Here is a 17922-nt window from a genome sequence, read left to right on the forward strand (position 1 = left end):
AACATTTTAAAAAAGTGTCTTCAAATATTTCTTTGCCAAATCTTGGTATTTCAGGTTCTTGTTGTCTAACTGATGATGTCTTTTAACTTTAATTCCAGAAATATTGTATTAACCATTTAGGAATTGCAGCCTTATTTTCTGCCTTCAAAACTACCATTCTAAGCGAAGAAAGGTGATAATTTGAGGAAGAAAATGCTGCTGTGAATATACCTGGAATGGCTAATTTGTCATTCTTTCTTTAGTAAATTTTGGCATGCAGATGTGACTGCACTGCTGATGGAGAATTCTTGATTATTACAACCAAGGCTATTTTTTACATGTTTTGGTGGTTATTTTTTTCCCACACATTGGTAAATGGTAAATGGACTGCATTTATATAGCACTTTTCCATCGGCATCAGACGTTCAAAGCGCTTTACAAATAATGCCTCACATTCACCCCGATGTCAGGGTGCTGCCATATAAGGCGCTCACTACACACCGGGAGTAACTAGGGGATTAAGGACCTTGCCCAAGGGCTCTTAGTAATTTTCTGGTCAGACTGGGATTTGTACCAAGGATCCTCTGGTCTCAAGCCCAACTCTTAACCACTAGACCATCACCTCCCCACATTATTTATTTATAATGCAAACATCACATTAACAAGCAGAAGCTAATGAGCAAAAAAAAAAAAAAAATGCTATTGTACAAAGCATAAAAAGTGTTTCTTATCACCACTGAACAGATGAATTCACCCACGTCTTAATCTTTTAACATCTGATTAAATAATCACTTATTTTAATTTGAATCGTGCAAATAGTTATAGTACATTATTCTGAGGTTCATCTAGAAACACACATATCACCCATGAGAAATGCTGATGTTCTGGCATGCATTTCAACATTGTCTATTTTGCTTATTTTTAACCCCCCTCCCCCTTAAACACACACACACACACACACACACACACACACACACACACACACACACACACACACACACACACACACACACACACTGCAGCGATAAGGCTGCAGTATCTTTTTTCAAAGTGTGTCAGGCATTTTTCACTGGAAATTTTAAGATGAGCCAGCATGTGTTGCTACTCTATTTTTTTGCACCTGGGCACAAGCCAACATGGGGCAACACTGATTAGACAGTATCACACACAACATTGCTGACTGGATATGGTTATAGATGCCTCACAATATTTTATAAACTCAAGTTACTGTGATAAGGCCAGATTGTACTGGCTAATAAAGCTGACTGCTCCAGGAGCATCAGGAAACATGTAGATCAGGCACACACTTGAGTATGTGACTGGGGTAAAATCAGCTGGGGGAAAATGACCATTTACGACTAAAAAATAAATAAATAAATATACTCAACAAAAATATAAACGCAACACTTTTGGTTTTGCTCCCATTTTGTATGAGATGAACTCAAAGATCTAAAACTTTTTCCACATACACAATATCACCATTTCCCTCAAATATTGTTCACAAACCAGTCTAAATCTGTGATAGTGAGCACTTCTCCTTTGCTGAGATAATCCATCCCACCTCACAGGTGTGCCATATCAAGATGCTGATTAGACACCATGATTAGTGCACAGGTGTGCCTTAGACTGCCCACAATAAAAGGCCACTCTGAAAGGTGCAGTTTTATCACACAGCACAATGCCACAGATGTCGCAAGATTTGAGGGAGCGTGCAATTGGCATGCTGACAGCAGGAATGTCAACCAGAGCTGTTGCTCGTGTATTGAATGTTCATGTCTCTACCATAAGCCGTCTCCAAAGGCGTTTCAGAGAATTTGGCAGTACATCCAACCAGCCTCACAACCGCAGACCACGTGTAACCACACCAGCCCAGGACCTCCACATCCAGCATGTTCACCTCCAAGATCGTCTGAGACCAGCCACTCGGACAGCTGCTGAAACAATCGGTTTGCATAACCAAAGAATTTCTGCACAAACTGTCAGAAACCGTCTCAGGGAAGCTCATCTGCATGCTCGTCGTCCTCATCGGGGTCTCGACCTGACTCCAGTTCGTCGTCGTAACCGACTTGAGTGGGCAAATGCTCACATTCGCTGGCGTTTGGGACGTTGGAGAGGTGTTCTCTTCACGGATGATGCAAAGGAGATTTGTTGCACTGCATGAGGCAAATGGTGGTCACACCAGATACTGACTGGTATCCCCCCCCCCCATGAAACAAAACTGCACCTTTCAGAGTGGCCTTTTATTGTGGGCAGTCTAAGGCACACCTGTGCACTAATCATGGTGTCTAATCAGCATCTTGATATGGCACACCTGTGAGGTGGGATGGATTATCTCAGCAAAGGAGAAGTGCTCACTATCACAGATTTAGACTGGTTTGTGAACAATATTTGAGGGAAATGGTGATATTGTGTATGTGGAAAAAGTTTTAGATCTTTGAGTTCATCTCATACAAAATGGGAGCAAAACCAAAAGTGTTGCGTTTATATTTTTGTTGAGTATAAATAAATAAAGCCTCCTGGGGGTCCTATGAAACTAAAAGCAGCAGTGTTACATGGATGAATAAAAGAAATTCAGGGCTGCCCATAACTTGATATTATGAGCATCATTTTGAGACTGAAAGCATGTTCTTGACAAAGCATGGCCTTCAGAAAGTCTTTTTCCAAAGATACAGTATGTCTTGTAAAAGGACTGTTGACATGGTTTTCTTATATTTATACCTCCATCACACATAGCCAGAATCATGCAGAATGGCGTCAGAATGACAACTGGCGCACATCTGAAAAGTGTTGGGATTCAGTTCCAAAACACTCTGACAGCCATCTGCGAGAGTCCACACAGTTGGTCAAAATTGGCCCGGCGGCCCCGAGTGTGATGCACATGTTCAAAACCCTCCGGGCGCCATTGACATGGGACACCTATCCAGCTGCAGTCTGAGCGCCATCTGACTGCAATTTACATATTCTGAAGGCGGCATAAACAGGATCCGAAACAATTTGAGCACATATGAGGGAACCTCGAGATGGATCAGGCATGGCAAAGCCTGCCGGCATGCACACGCCACTTATCGACTTATAATGTCCATCTTCACTGTCTCCCCACCACCACCACCCCAGGACACAAAGGAACCATTGATCGTATATGTATGTGGCATGCAGCCATCCATGTGCAGGGGATGTGAACACAGCGAGAACAAACTGAAAGCACCGTGTCCACTGCGGGTCTATGCATGGCACAGTGCATATCTGGACAGGCTGTTATATCCATAATAGACCTTGCAGTACAGATAATATTCTTTCCCATGGGCGACATAAAGAATGTGAAATATTGTGCCCATCAGATCTGCGACACCACGGCGGCTGGCGGGCAGGTGTGCACTCTGTCACACATCACATCAGAGACTCAGAGCTGAATGGATCTCACCGCAATCCCATGTGATCATCCAACCAGAAATCATGATGTAGAGTTGCATTGTGGTGAAAAAAAGAAATTGTTTGTTGGAAAGGCTGCATCCTACTAACAGTGGAAAAGCTCACTGTGAACTTTTAAGCAAAGGTGTCCTTTGACTCTCAGATAAATGTCGCTGTGTGTGCGCCCACATGCATGTGCATGCACACACAGTGAACCTTTGCTGAGAGGGTTCCTTTGACTCTCAGTTAAACTTCGCTGCGTGTGCACGCACGTACACATACACACAGCAAAGTTTAGCTGGCAGTAAAATTCAGCATCAAAAGCTGTCAAGTGACAGCTGAGCACACACATAGCGGCTTATTATGAAAACACACACACACACACACACACACAGAGCAATCATTTCCTCATGTCAGCAGTTCTACATACACACACGCACGTGAGGTCAGTGAGCCTGGGGAAAATAGGACGAATGAAGAAGTGATTGAATCAGAGTGGGTGACCACACGGATGGACACATATGGCGTGAGTCCAGTCCATGCGTTGGTTGTTCTTTGATGTCCATGACAGGTCCTGTGCAAAGGGAGGAACACAGCACTCCAGTCTGTGTTTACCATCCATAAATTTGTAGATCAGGCAGTCTTTAGCGCCTTATATGGGCATCTGACAGCAGTCTGTGTCATCTACATACACTTTGGATGCCATCTGACAGGTGTGCACGAGGCAGTCTAGCTGCGTTCTGACTTGGCTGATCATGCCTCTTTTCCTCCCGACTGCATCCGGATTATGACCATTTTTGCTGTGTCGGCCTGCTTCCTGCACATTCTGGCTATGTGTGACGGGGGATTCTGAACAATATGTTATTTGGAAATGTATATTATTTGTTTTGTTGTGGTGACACTGTGGAGAAGGTGTGTGATTGTTCAAGACCATATGCACAGCAGGTTTTATTGTGTACAGTACACTCTAACTCAGGGGTGTCCACACTTTTTGGGCTTTCGAACTATTTTTAAAATGACTAAATCAAAATGATGTACCTACATTACAAATGTTAAACATACACTGGCTCATCAATTAAACTTAGTGCAGAACTGTAAAACTTAGTCCTACAGTAATAGTGACTTAAACATTTTAGTTGTTAAAATAATAATTCCTATTATTATTATTATTATTATTATTATTATTATTATTATTATTATTATTATTATTATTATTATTATTATTATTATTTGTAGTATTTCAAAATATGAAAAATGTCTTCACAAGTGACCCTTTAATCTAGTGGTATTGGGAGGAGCATGTCTTCTTCTCCCCTTGGTTTGCTGTCTGAGCAGGAAAAATTGATAAAAATTGATGCAGAAAGCACAACCTGATTCACCTGGTGTGCTGCCATCACTGTGCTTTTAGACACAGAGAGACGGCGGCAACTGTTTTTTTTTTTCCAACTCTGGCCTGCTGCACAAAACAGAGGATGAACAGCTTGCAGTATCAAATGCTAAAAGTGGGCGAAGTCGCCGGTTCAGCCGAACCCCCAACCTCCCCCTGGCTAAGGACCAGTTTTAATGCCATGTGATCTCCCACACTATCTTTGCGATCAAGCGCTCAATTGCAATTGACATATTGGGGACCCCTGCTCTAACTGTAAATACAGTGGTTTTTTTCAATTTATTTTCATTTATATAGTGCCAAATCACATCAAAGTTGCCTCAAGGCACTTTACACAAGTAAGGTCTAACCTTACCTAGAGCAAGCATACAGGCGACAGTGGTAAGGAAAAACTCCCTCTGATCATTTGAGGAAGAAACCTCAAGCAGACCACACTCAAAGAGGTGACCCTCTGCTTGGGCCATGCTACCGACACAATAGACAGACAATACAGGAAATTATACATGAAATTTTGGGAGATTTTGGGTAAACCATTTTTTCTCCATGAATATATTTCTAAAGGTGCTATTGGCATGAACTTTTCAACAGACGTTGGTAACAGCCCAAGTAATCCACATGTACAAAGAAACCAAAACAAATAAGTACAAAAATTACGTAGGTAATAAAATAGAATGACAGAGGGAAAAAGTATTGAACATGCTTACTGAAATGTATTTAACATTTCATACAAAAGCCTTTGCCGGTAATGACAGCTTCAAGATGCCTCTTGTATGGAAAAACTCATGTCATGCATTGCTCAGGTGTGATTTTGGCCCATTCTTCCACACAGTCTTCAAATCTTGAAGGTTCCACGGAACTCTTCTATGATCTCTGATCATTAGATCTTTCCATAGATTTTTTTTTTTTGGATTCAAGTCAGGTGATTGGCTGGGCCATTGTAGCAGCTTTAGTTTCATTTTCTGAAACCAACTGAGAGGTTCCTTGGCTGTGTGTTTGGGATCATTGTGTTGTTGAAATGTCCACAGTCTTTTCATCTTCAACATCCTGGTAGATGGCAACAGATTTTTATCAAGAATGTCTTGGTACATTTTTCCATTCATCCTTCTTTCAAATATATGATGTTTGCCAGCACTGTATGCTGAAGTGTGCGACACCATGATGTTCCCACCTCTAAACTTCAGTGTGTTTTTGGTGTGATGTGCAGTTACATTTATGGTGTGTATTACAGCATCCAAAGAGTTTAATTTTGGTCTCTTCTAGCCAGACTATACTCTCTCAGTATTTCACAGGCTTGTGTAAATGTCCAGCAAACGTTAAACTAGCTTCAACATGCTTTTTCTTCAGCAATAGAGTCTTATGTAGTGAGCATGTATACAGACCAAAATACACTGAGTGTATTACTTAGTGTATTCTTTGATCCAGTTGTACCTGCAAATTCCAGGTCTTTTTGAAGCTCTCCACAAGTGCTCCTTGGCTCTTGGACAACTCTTGTGATAATTCTTTTCACTCCTCACCTCATGGTTTATGGTGAAATGATGTTCTTTCCATTTTCAAATTATGGCCCCAGCAGTGCTCACTGGAACTTTCAGAAGTTTAGAAATCCTTCTGTAGCAAATGCCATCAGTATGATTTGCAACAATGTTGCGAAGATCTTTAGAGAGCTGTTTGCTTTTAACCATCATAAGATGTTTCTTGTCTGATGCTTTGGCAAATGACACACCTTTTTATAGGCCATCAGTTGGGATTGAACCATCTGATATTAATTTCAATTGAAAAGGGGCAGGGTTGCTTTCTAATTACTGGAAGATTTCAGCTGGTGTCTTGGCTTTCCATGCAGTTTTGCACCTCCCTTTCTTCGGGTGTTCAATACTTTTTTCCTGTGTCATTTCACATTATTATGCATAACTTAATTAATGGACATCTATGGTTTGATTTCTTTGTATGTGTGGATTACTTGAGTTATTACTGACATCTGGTAAAAATTTCAAGTCAGTAGCACCTTTAAAAATATAATATTCACTGAGAAAAATGGTGACATGTTCAAGACTTATTTTACCCACTGTGAACAGTGCAGTATACATACAAGCCAGTACATTCTGAGTGTCAGTCTTGAGTCCTTTGGGTAGTATCTCATTAGATCATGACTGCTGGAGAGTAGGTGGAGACAAAAAATTGTGACACAGTGATGGGAGTTTACTGGGAGTTCCCAGTGGTTACTTCCATGGGAACGTTTCCAGGTTATTTTTGTTTTCCTCTTCCACATTGGATTTAGTATATGGTCTGATTTCATGATGTTCTTATTTGTAACATCTTTTGGAAACATCTCTAATGAGACACCACAGTGGATACTAAGTCTCACGATTTCACGTCCTGATTGGAGACTGAAGGATAAATGTAACATGCTGCCGCTTGTCCACAGAGCAGCAAATGAGAGATGCTGAAAGAGATTCTTACTGTGAACTCTGTGTTGGGTTGAAGCTTCTACAAAGATCACTGGAGATGTTGTTCTGTTGCAGGGTTACTATTTAAAGTTCCTGAGGAATAAATTAAAATGGGGGTGGTTCTAACAGAAGGACCAAAACACAGAGCTGACTTCATTGTTTATATGGAAAATGTTAACATTCCCGGTAAGTCTTTGATCATATTATATCATGTTTTTGATGGAATTTGTTGTCAGTTGACATTATTAAAGTTATTTGACACAAATCTAAAATTTCTCTTTGGGATGAATTTACTTTAAAGTGTCTCCATGGAAACTCAACATGTTAGCATGCCAATTATGCATTTTATGGTTCTTCTGTTATATGGGAGTGAAATATTAACCCTCTGGAGCCGAGTGACGTGCCCTTGCATAAAAAGTCACATGACCTAATTAAATGGACGTAACACTCAATCTGCTGCACTCTGAGGCTCCCTTTAAATGTGTGTTGAACATGGAGACTTTAACCTTTATATCACTTTTCAAACTTTGTTAATAGGCCTAGTATAACTTGACTTATGAGTATTTTTTCGCCATGCGTTTTCATGAATATTATTGTCATTTTTCACTGCACGTTTATGTACACACATGCAGCCAAAAAGGATCATTTCCTTCTCTACTGCAGCAGCAACAGCGCTGGGAAGAAATATGACTCCTTCTTCTTCATTGGTTGGCTGGCTCGTGAATTTTCCACCAATCAGAAGTCACTAACCCCACGAGTTCACTAACCCCACATGTGTTTGATCACAGCCCACTCATCCCACATGGGTCTGATTGTGTTCTCTTTATTGCTGGTGGAAAGTGTGTGTAGGTTAGTGTTTTGTTGTTGTTTGGGTTTTTTTTGGTAAAAATGAGGTGTTTTATGAATGTGGAGCAAGCACTTCAATTATTTTTTGAACTGGTGGAGGTGGAAGACACAGCGTGCAGCATGTAGTCAGAATCTGAAACAGACAGTGTGCTGAAAGAGATGATCCCTCTTTTGTTCTGGAGGAGCAACCAAAGCAGGTGGATCCACCAACATGCACACGGAGATCTGAACAGAGGGTTGGAGCACGTGCTTCTGTTTCCAGATCCAGATTTCCGCTCGGACACGCAGCAGAGACACGCCCCAGCGCTGACGGCTGGAACACGGAGGAGGACGCAAACACCGCTCCAGCAATAAGCAGATTTCAGCCTCGGAGAACACCAGGAGTCCAGGTTGATACACTTTCCACCCAAAGTCTAAAACATCTTTTTCTTTAGTTTTTTGCAACTGACACAATTACAACAATTTGCATCAACACCAATAAAATTGCTGCAAAAAACAAGGCATTAGGGAAAATATACAACTGGACAGACATTGAAATGGAAGATCTGTACAAATTTTTTGGACTTCTGATATACTTCTGTCATTGGTGTCACTGCCACGTCTCCAGGACTACTGGAAACAAAATAATATTAGATCTGTGCCCTTTCCAAGGAAAGTGATGTCCAGAGACAGATTTAGATATTCTGGAACATCCACCTGAGTGATCCAGATGAGGATGTAGAAAATGATAGAAAAAAGGGAACACCAGGTCATGACAAACTGATTCGAGTCAGGCCTCTTTATGATATCGTCAGTGCCTGCCAGGCTTATTACCACCAGAGGAGGGAGCTGGCATTTGATGAAAGGATGGTGGTGATGAAGGCAAAACCTGGAATGACTCAATATTTGAAGGATAAGCCAACAAAATGGGGCATGAAGCTTTTTGTATTGGCTGTTTCAAGTAATGGCTACACACTCAAGTTCACCATTTACACTGGCAAGACTGTGACCACAAGTGAGCACAGGCTGTCATACGATGTGGTCATGAACCTAATCCAGCCATCCTCACTTGGTACTGGGTACCACATTTACATTGACAATTTTTACACGAGTCCCAAACTGTTCATGGACCTTGCTAACATGAAGTTTGGGACATGTGGCACATACAGGGAGAACAGACGAGGGTGCCCCAGAGGGAGGGCAAATGCTCTCACAAAAAAAATCTGAAAGAGGATCTATAAGATGGATAAGAGAGGGGCCTCTGGTGTTTGTAAAGGGGATGGGCACAGGGGAGGTCTGTGTGTTCCACCATCCATCATGCGTTTTCGGGTGAGACAGTGAAGAGAAGGGTGAAGGATGGGAAGGATGGACACTGGACGGTGAAAGATATTCCCTGTCCTACCCCAGTGATGGCTTATAATAAAACCATAGGTGGAGTCGACCTATCTGACCAGCGCTTCCAGTACTACTCCACCCATCGGAAAACTGCACGCTGGTACAGGATACTGTTGCTGCACTTACTTGACATTGCAACCACAAATGCATTCATCTTGCATCGTGAGATCAGCAGTGTCAAGCAAGTGCAGCCCAAGACACACAAGGACTTTATGATGGAGCTGGCGTCTCAACTGTGTGGCACAAAACAGGTGTCCCACAGAACAGGAGCCAAAACCACATTCCTGTGCCAATTGTGACAGGCATAGATCCTCACCAAAAAGCCACAAAAGGCAGATTGAGGTGCCAACAGTGCCTTCAGGTGGACAACAACAGGAACTGTAAAGTCACACAGGTGACGTTGTGCTTAAAAAATGACACCAAACAAGACCAGGTAAACCCTTTTGAAAGGTAAATTATAAAGGTAAAACCAAAAGTAGTCAAAAATGGCCAATTATACCCTGGACTCCAGAGGATTAATGTGGAGGAAAATCCACATGTCGTTTTACATGACATGTCATTTATCTGTGTCCCAGAAATGCTGAAGTCAGGACTGCATGGAAAAATCTGTGGCATTGCATTTCCTGTTTATAGTAAGTCATTAAGAATCTAGTTTTAACCCAAATCAGTGTTCCTGAGAGCTAAACGTGAAATTGGTGGCTTAATGAACAGTAGGCGCAGCTGTACTTCAAATTTTACATCAAGTTTTATTTTTGTTCATGATAAGACACTATCAGTTGTTATAAAAGCACAAATTGCTGAAGTCAAATGTTTAAATAAATGTAGAGAGAGAACAGTAACAGTCCAATGCAAATACATGGTTTTATGAAATAGTAATAACACTGCATTCTAATCCATGTGACAGACTGTGTATTATAGTTCTATCATCAAATATGCTTTTTAGGACTAAAATGAACAAGAAAATGGGACTGAGAAATAGCTCTCATTTATCTTATTAATTGCACCAGATTGCATGTACTATTTCAAAATTTTCTGGGGGAGGTTCCCCAGACCCCCCCACTGAGGGCTGCAGTCCCAACATCCTGATAAAGGTTTTCAATTTTTATTTTTCAAGGGCGACTTACACCACTGGCAACAAAACAGGTGAATTGGTGACAATTTCACAGGTGGAATCTCAGTGAAACGGTACTTCTGACACGTTAGCACATGTTGCCAAAATGTGGACTGAATGTCGCATGGGCTGGCAGCAAAAATAAAAATGGAAGTGCTGCTTGAATACTGTTCGGCACTCTCACGAAAGCCGAGCACATCAAATGTGAAACATTTTTAATATTTTGCCACCATCCACACAATATTTTATGGTCTGAAATCTCACACGATTAATCAATTAGATTTGCGGAAAATGTAATTGGATTAGAATTCTCATTTCTTGCCCGCAACAAGACATAAGTCCCAGTTAGTGACTTTAATCCACACAAAGGTGACTCACGATTGACATGTTTAAATGGCTCTGCAGGGGAGTTAATGAAGAAATTGTGGACCTGCCACTTCTGAAAAGCAGTGAAGCAGAGAACCAATGACGCAGCGGGTCTGCAATCAAGGTAGAGAAATTATGATTTTTCCTGATACACACCTGCTAGGTTCCTCCTGTCCAGTAGTTAGTGCTGTGTACCACAAAACATTCTAACCCACCTTAGCAGAAGAAGAAAAATGTTTGCCTGAGATTTGAACTGAACACGTTGTTTAAATATGGACTAATAATGACACCAAACTTATATTGGTGAGGAAACGACTATATTTTATGCCAGAAATGAGGTCCAGGTTGTTAAAAGCAACATTTCTCCTTTAATTTGGGTTGCCTTATATACACGTTTAAGCTAACAGACAGCAGCTGGTTCATGCTCTGTTGGATTAGTGCAGCAGATAACTGAAACAATCCTTTAAATGGTGATACAAGCATCAAATTCAGCACAAATACAGCTTAGACATTACACTTCAAAAAACTGACTGGCCACTTGAATTTTCAATAGGCAGCCAGGTCAGGGTCAATTGAAGAATTACACAGGGGTAAAAATTTAAAAATGCTCCAATCAAATTGAAAACTACATCATGTTACTTGTCTGATTATAAAGATTCATAAAAGCTATAGTTTGGGCTATCTGTGACTGAATGTTATGGAGTTTTGGGGGTAAAAACAGCAAGAATGGTGACAAAGGTCAATTTCAGTTTGTACAGGGGTGAAAAGGTAAAAAGTTGCTCTAATTTTGGTTAAAAGTGATGCAAATTATTGGTTGAGTTAATAGGATTAATAAATGGAATAGTTTTGACAGTGCTGAATGCTTGGTCTCCAAAGTAAAGGTCAAACAAGGTCAATGTCCATTGGATTCTATGACATGTGACCAGTGGTGGGCACAGTTCCGATGATCCGATAACCGATAATTATCGAAAATAATGTTTTAAAAACCATTATCTTTAAAAACCATTATCAGACTAATTATCTTGCAATAAATTTTTGTTCGATAATTTTTAGACCAATAACGTGGTAAATAAAGCTGAACAGCTACAAACATTTATAAAATTTAAAATCAGTTGAACACCTACCTGTTAAATGTTTCGTAGCAGATGGGTAGTTCTACCCTCTGCAAAACAGAGGAGAGCTGCTTCTAGAAGAAACCGCTCTATGCTCTGCAGGCAAAGGAGAACTGGTCACCCAAAAATAAAACACATTTCTTTTAACCCCATACTGATACGTGGGCAATATCACCTAAGTCATCCAGAGGCATACATTTTTAACTTATGGTTCAAATTTTAACCAAACTAATTTCGGACAAGTTATTTAAATTAACGTCACGTCTGAAGTTTTATAAAGTGAAAATATCAGATATATGTTTTCATTTTAAAGTAATGTGCAATTTTTAAGGTTTTAGTGTGAACATGCTGTGTCCAGGTGCATTATGGATAGGATAGGGTAATCTCAGTACGTTCACGACATGAGAAATGCATTTCAGACACTCTGATCAGGCTCCACAGACAATAGCATTAAACTCTAGTGCCTAAACGTTCGTGAATATATTCTCTGGGTTTATAGACATTGTTATTGTGTTTGTTTTTATTAAATTCCACGCATCTTAAATGTAGCAGACACGGATTATCTGGAATTTTGTTTTGGCAAGTTTTTACGATCTCTACTGCCATCTACTGGCCAGTAGTGTTCATGGCAGTATTTGCCCTGAAGCTGGGCTGATATTTTCAATCACTGTACTCGGTTCCAGCTCAAACTGTACCACAGAACCGCATGGTGTAAAAGTTCAGAGCACCCGATTTATGTTCTCACACACATTGTACATTCAAAAGCCACACATCGGACTCGTGTTTCCAGAAGCAAAATGCAAACAGAAGCTTTTTTTTTTCAAATTTAATTTACATTTCTTATTTTTTTTACAAAAACTCTCGATGGGAGACATCAAAGTAAAAAAAAAAAAAAAAAACATTACAAGACAGGTCTGCGGTGTTTGCACATGCACAGTGCGAGAAGTTGGATGCTTGTAGCTCTTCAGCAGTGGGATACTCTCACGACGGCCGACCAGAATATCAAACAGGTTTGATTTTCATCTGACCATACAATCGCTGATCAGGAAGTGGTCGTGAGATGTTAAACGCAGCTCGTTACCCATGTATACTAAACAATGCAGGATGCGCGATTAACCTGAAACTCAGTGCGATCCAAAAAAATTCTTGCACGAATGAAAAATCAGCTGAAAAAGGGCCAAAACTCGCACAGTGTAAACCCAGCTTAAGTACTAAATGTCTGGCACCAGTAGATCATGGCAGTGTTATTTTTGACACCAGTTATATCAGACGGTTATCTAATTACAATTTTTTTTTTTTTTGGAAATGCCTGTTTTTACAAATAAAAAAATGGAATATTTTACAAAAGCACATTTATCTGTAAACACCAACACATGGCACACTTCACATTAATGCGTTAGTTTACATAATAAATGACTCAACAAAATCAGTATTTTACACAGAATCCTTTGCGATCTGTTTGTGTTTGTTACAAAAACCTCAGAATTAGTGCATTATTCAACATTAAAAGATATATGTTATATTTTAACTTTGTACAAATGACAGAATTGACATTAATGGAGTTATTCTATCAGTTTTATTTATACACAAAACCATAACTCAGCATTGCTTTATTTTCCAAGACCTCCGCCTGACGGCAGCATCATGATTGAATAGAGAGTTGAGCTTTGTGGTTCCTCTCAGCTTGCTTCTGTGCTGGAAGCCATGTAGTAAACACGAGTTTCCAGCAGGGGGCAAGTTGTTCAAAGACAGAAGTGCTGGCTCATTGTTTGGGTCTGTTGTTGCTTTTGATGCTACCAGAAGCGATTGGGGTGTTTAAACTCAAAATCAGCTTGTTAGTAGTTGCAAGTGTACCAGAGGCAATACTGGAATTTATCGGTTATCTGTAACGTCCGATACATTTTTCGGTGGTTTATTGTTCTATCTTTATCAAAGATAACTTTTCAGTTATCAGATTATCTGTTATCAAAGTTAATTTTTTGGTTATCTGTGCCCACCACTGCATGTGACATATGTTACCCTGCAACATGAACTAAGCATGACACATGATGCAAACTGTTACTTTTTAAAACCCGATTAACTCAACCAATAATTGGCATAATTTTTTACCAAAATTGGAGCAACTTTAACTTTTGACCCCTGTACAAACTGAAACTGACCTTTGTCACCATTCTTGCTGCTTTTACCTCATAACTCCATAACATTCAGTCACAAATTGTCCAAACTATACCTTTTTGGAATGTTTATGATCAGGCATATAATGTGGTGTAGTTTTCTATATGATTGGAGCATCTTTTAATTTTGACCACTGTGTAATTCTTCAATTGATCCCTACCTGGCTGCCTATTGAAAATTCAAGTGGCCAATCAGTTTTTTTCAAAAGACTTCATGTCTATGGATTATTTGTGCCCAATCTGATGTTTGTATCACCATTTGCAAGATTCCACTGTAAATATTCTCTTATCTGCCTGACCATATATGAGATGTAAGATGCTGCCCCTCAGTGTTTCTCATTTGCCCTCATTTGAATTTGTTTGTTCCATTTCAAATACATTTTTTTTCTAAAATTATCTTCCTTAACTCAAACTGAAAGCAAATGTCTACAACTTGATAAAATTAATTAAAAATCTAAAATCCAGCTTCCTGATGAAGTGGAAGGAGGATTTTCTTAAAAAGAAGACCTGAAAGTTCAGCTAGAATTTGCCAGAAAGTACATTTGAGATGAAAGCCTAGATTTGATGTTTTGGTGAAAAAAATTTGTATTTCTTCATAATTGATGTAAATAAAGTCCAAGACATATTCAGTGACTTGGGTGTGTTCATATTTCCATCCCCTGACTTGTCTGAATAAAACTGACAATAAAACTGATTATTATTTACAGATTTTATCAAGTTTTAGAGATTTGCTTTCAGTTTGAGTTTGAGGAAGATAATTTTAGAAATTTTTATTCTTTATATTTTTGTATTTCTTGTATTTGAAATGGCATAAACAAAAGTAAAATGTGTGAAATACCAAGTGTTCCAATACTTTTGGAGGGCACAGTATCCTAACCTTATGAGTGCAAAATGGGTGTGGTATTATTACTGTTTTGTTTAAGAATGTTTAATTTTCACTGTTGCTGCACTTTGTGTCAAATCATAGTCATCAGAATCAGAAAAAAGTTTTATTGCCATATGAGTGAACAACATTAGGAAATTGCTGCGGTACTTGGTGCTAACATTAAAAAGTCATATCATATATCATATTGTTATGACAATATTGAGATACGATGATTTTGCCATATTGCACAGCCCTACTGTCAACTAGCTGAAAACTTTGAATATTAATTTACATCTGCATTAAAAAAAATGCTTAAAATGGCAGGGGGTTAAGAGGGCTTTAATTAGGGGGGTCAGCTGAAAGGCAAAAAAAGAAAAATGCTTAAAAAGGTGGGGGATATGGGGAGGCCGGAGCCCCCACCGAAGCTGAAAGGTTTTTGCCATGCTAATGCTCCCCTGAAGCATTTACTCAAAATAAAGTTTGAAGGACCTGTGAAATCCCTCACCATTGTGGTTTGCAAGCTGTCACAGCCCAGTAACATACTACCCTTAGTAATTGGCTGGGAGACCATTTGGAAGAACTGTGACCTGTGAGATGTTTCTCAACAAAGAACTGCTATAGTGACCCCAAGCAACAAGGGGAGGCAAAAGACAACACAAATTTAGTCAGTGTTTGTTAACTCGCCAGCTGAATAAGGATGCATTCCAGTTCTGTTCTGCTTCACTTCAAATGGTATGCTTCTGATCGGCCAATGAGGCAGCTCTTTCCAGTCCAAGAAAAACAGTTTCTTGTCATCTTGTCTCAGCGCAGAGCTTTGAGACTTGTATGTGGCAGCACTTGGACAGACAAACCTGAAAAGGACCTGATGACAGATCAGATTTATGAGATCCTGTATCATGAATCTGAACCAGAGTTTGTCCATCTGATTATGACCTTCAACTTTACTTAAGGTGATTTAACAAACATATTGTATTAATCATTTAGGAATTACAGCCATTTTCCTACACACACACACCCCTTATTTAGAGACCACATACAAGGATCAAAGTGGTTAATGTGATATTTGTGTTAAACATGTTGAATAGGCTAAAAAGTTGGCACTACAACCATACCTTGACTGTTTCATTTCAACTCCACTATGGTGGTGTACAGTGGTAAAATAAAAAGCCCAGACTGTCCCAATACATATCAAACTTACTATATTTAGATATGTCTGTGACTTTTACATGTCTGGGCTTGTGGCATAGAGACCACTGATCACAAGACAAAGTTTTGGATTTTCACTTACATGTTATTGTAAAGATTTTTGATTACACAACTGCAAAGATTTGCATGAGAACACTCACCTTGATAAGTGGGTTTATGACGCCAACATTGGCAGTGGAATTGAACACCTTGTTGAAACTTGTGTCTCTGTTGACCAATTCCAACTGGTAAAACTTCTTGTCATCCTACAAAACAACAAAGATGTTAATTTGCAGACTCGATCTTCTTGGCCCAGCACACTTGAATTAAGTCCCTCTGGCGGCTGTCTTGTTTCACTCGGGGTTGCCACAAGTTTTACGCCGGATCCTTTTTGATGCAACGCCACATTACATGGAGAACGGGCAGGCATGGCCTTGAATCAGGAACCTTCCGCACTGGAAACAAGTGCAGTAACTGCTTGGCCACCACCTGCCCCACCAGCACACTTGAACTGTGGCTGTGTACTGTTTTCCAACTGGTACCACAATACTGCTAAATCTACTGCTTCAGTCTTAATCATTTTGAGTTCATTACATTGCCACTGCCCAAGACAACTGGAATAAGACTCAGCACCTTAATTATAATTAGGCTGTTAGCTTCAGCTATCAAATCAACCAGGTAAAGGCCACTGGTGAGACATAAAATGTTTCACCAATGTGAAAGCATGGACAACATAGAAATAATTTATACTCAAAGGTCGGGTTGAATTTCTTTCTTGTTGACAACAGCTATAAAGAGACAATCTACACTCTTTTATGGACATTTATAGTCAATTAATATTATCATTATGAGAACATCTGGACCATTTCAATAAACAAGTGTCAGCTGCATGCCCAAACAAAGTACTGCAACAAAGTAATTTAGAAAAGTGTGGGTATGCCTGCTGGGAGAAGCTCCAGCCCCCCGTGACCCTTAATTGGAGTAAGCCGGTATAGAAAATGGATGGATGGATGGGTCACTGATTCAAAATACATTGTGGTGAACATCTCCTATGTGATTCACGGGCATAGCTGCACCAAAGCAATAAAGTCCCTCATGTTTCACAGAGGTTAATTTTGTTTTTGGCTTATAGGGAACAGTGTGACTATTATGTCGACTCACCACCAGCTTTTTGACCAACGCTTCTCTCTCAGTGATCATTTCTCTGAGCTCTGCTATAAGCTGAAGGTCTTCTGGTCGGCTTTCTCTGTTCCTTAGCTTCTCTTCAGTCCCCTCTAGCCTGGACACAAACATGAGGAATGTTTATGACAATGTGACAATTAAATGGATGACCTCTGTAATGAAGCAGATCATAGAGGTTTGGAGGCTTGAACAAGCTAAAATGGCTTGAAACAACAAAAGAAAAACCTTTAAATTTGAAGGTTAAACACACACACACACACACACACATAAACTTATATTACATTTTTAGAAACTTTTTTTCCAAAAACACTTGCAAAAAAGACATTTTTTAAAATTGTTTTTAACAGTTGACAAACACAAAAAAATAATTGTGAAGATAGTTACGATTCCAAAAATGAGCAGTGTCCCTTAATAGTTTGTTCAAAAGGATAAAGCAATGAAATGTTACTTGATGGAGGATTCATGATATATATTGATGAATATTTCAACAAT

General features: G+C 39.6%; 1 pseudogene; it reads right to left on the reverse strand.

Moving 5' to 3' along the window:
* Positions 1–17922, reverse strand: part of LOC117513685 — a 729285-nt pseudogene that overhangs the window by 66077 nt on the left and 645286 nt on the right.

The sequence above is a fragment of the Thalassophryne amazonica genome, chromosome 1 (genome assembly GCF_902500255.1).
Source record: "Thalassophryne amazonica chromosome 1, fThaAma1.1, whole genome shotgun sequence".
Taxonomy (NCBI): domain Eukaryota; kingdom Metazoa; phylum Chordata; class Actinopteri; order Batrachoidiformes; family Batrachoididae; genus Thalassophryne; species Thalassophryne amazonica.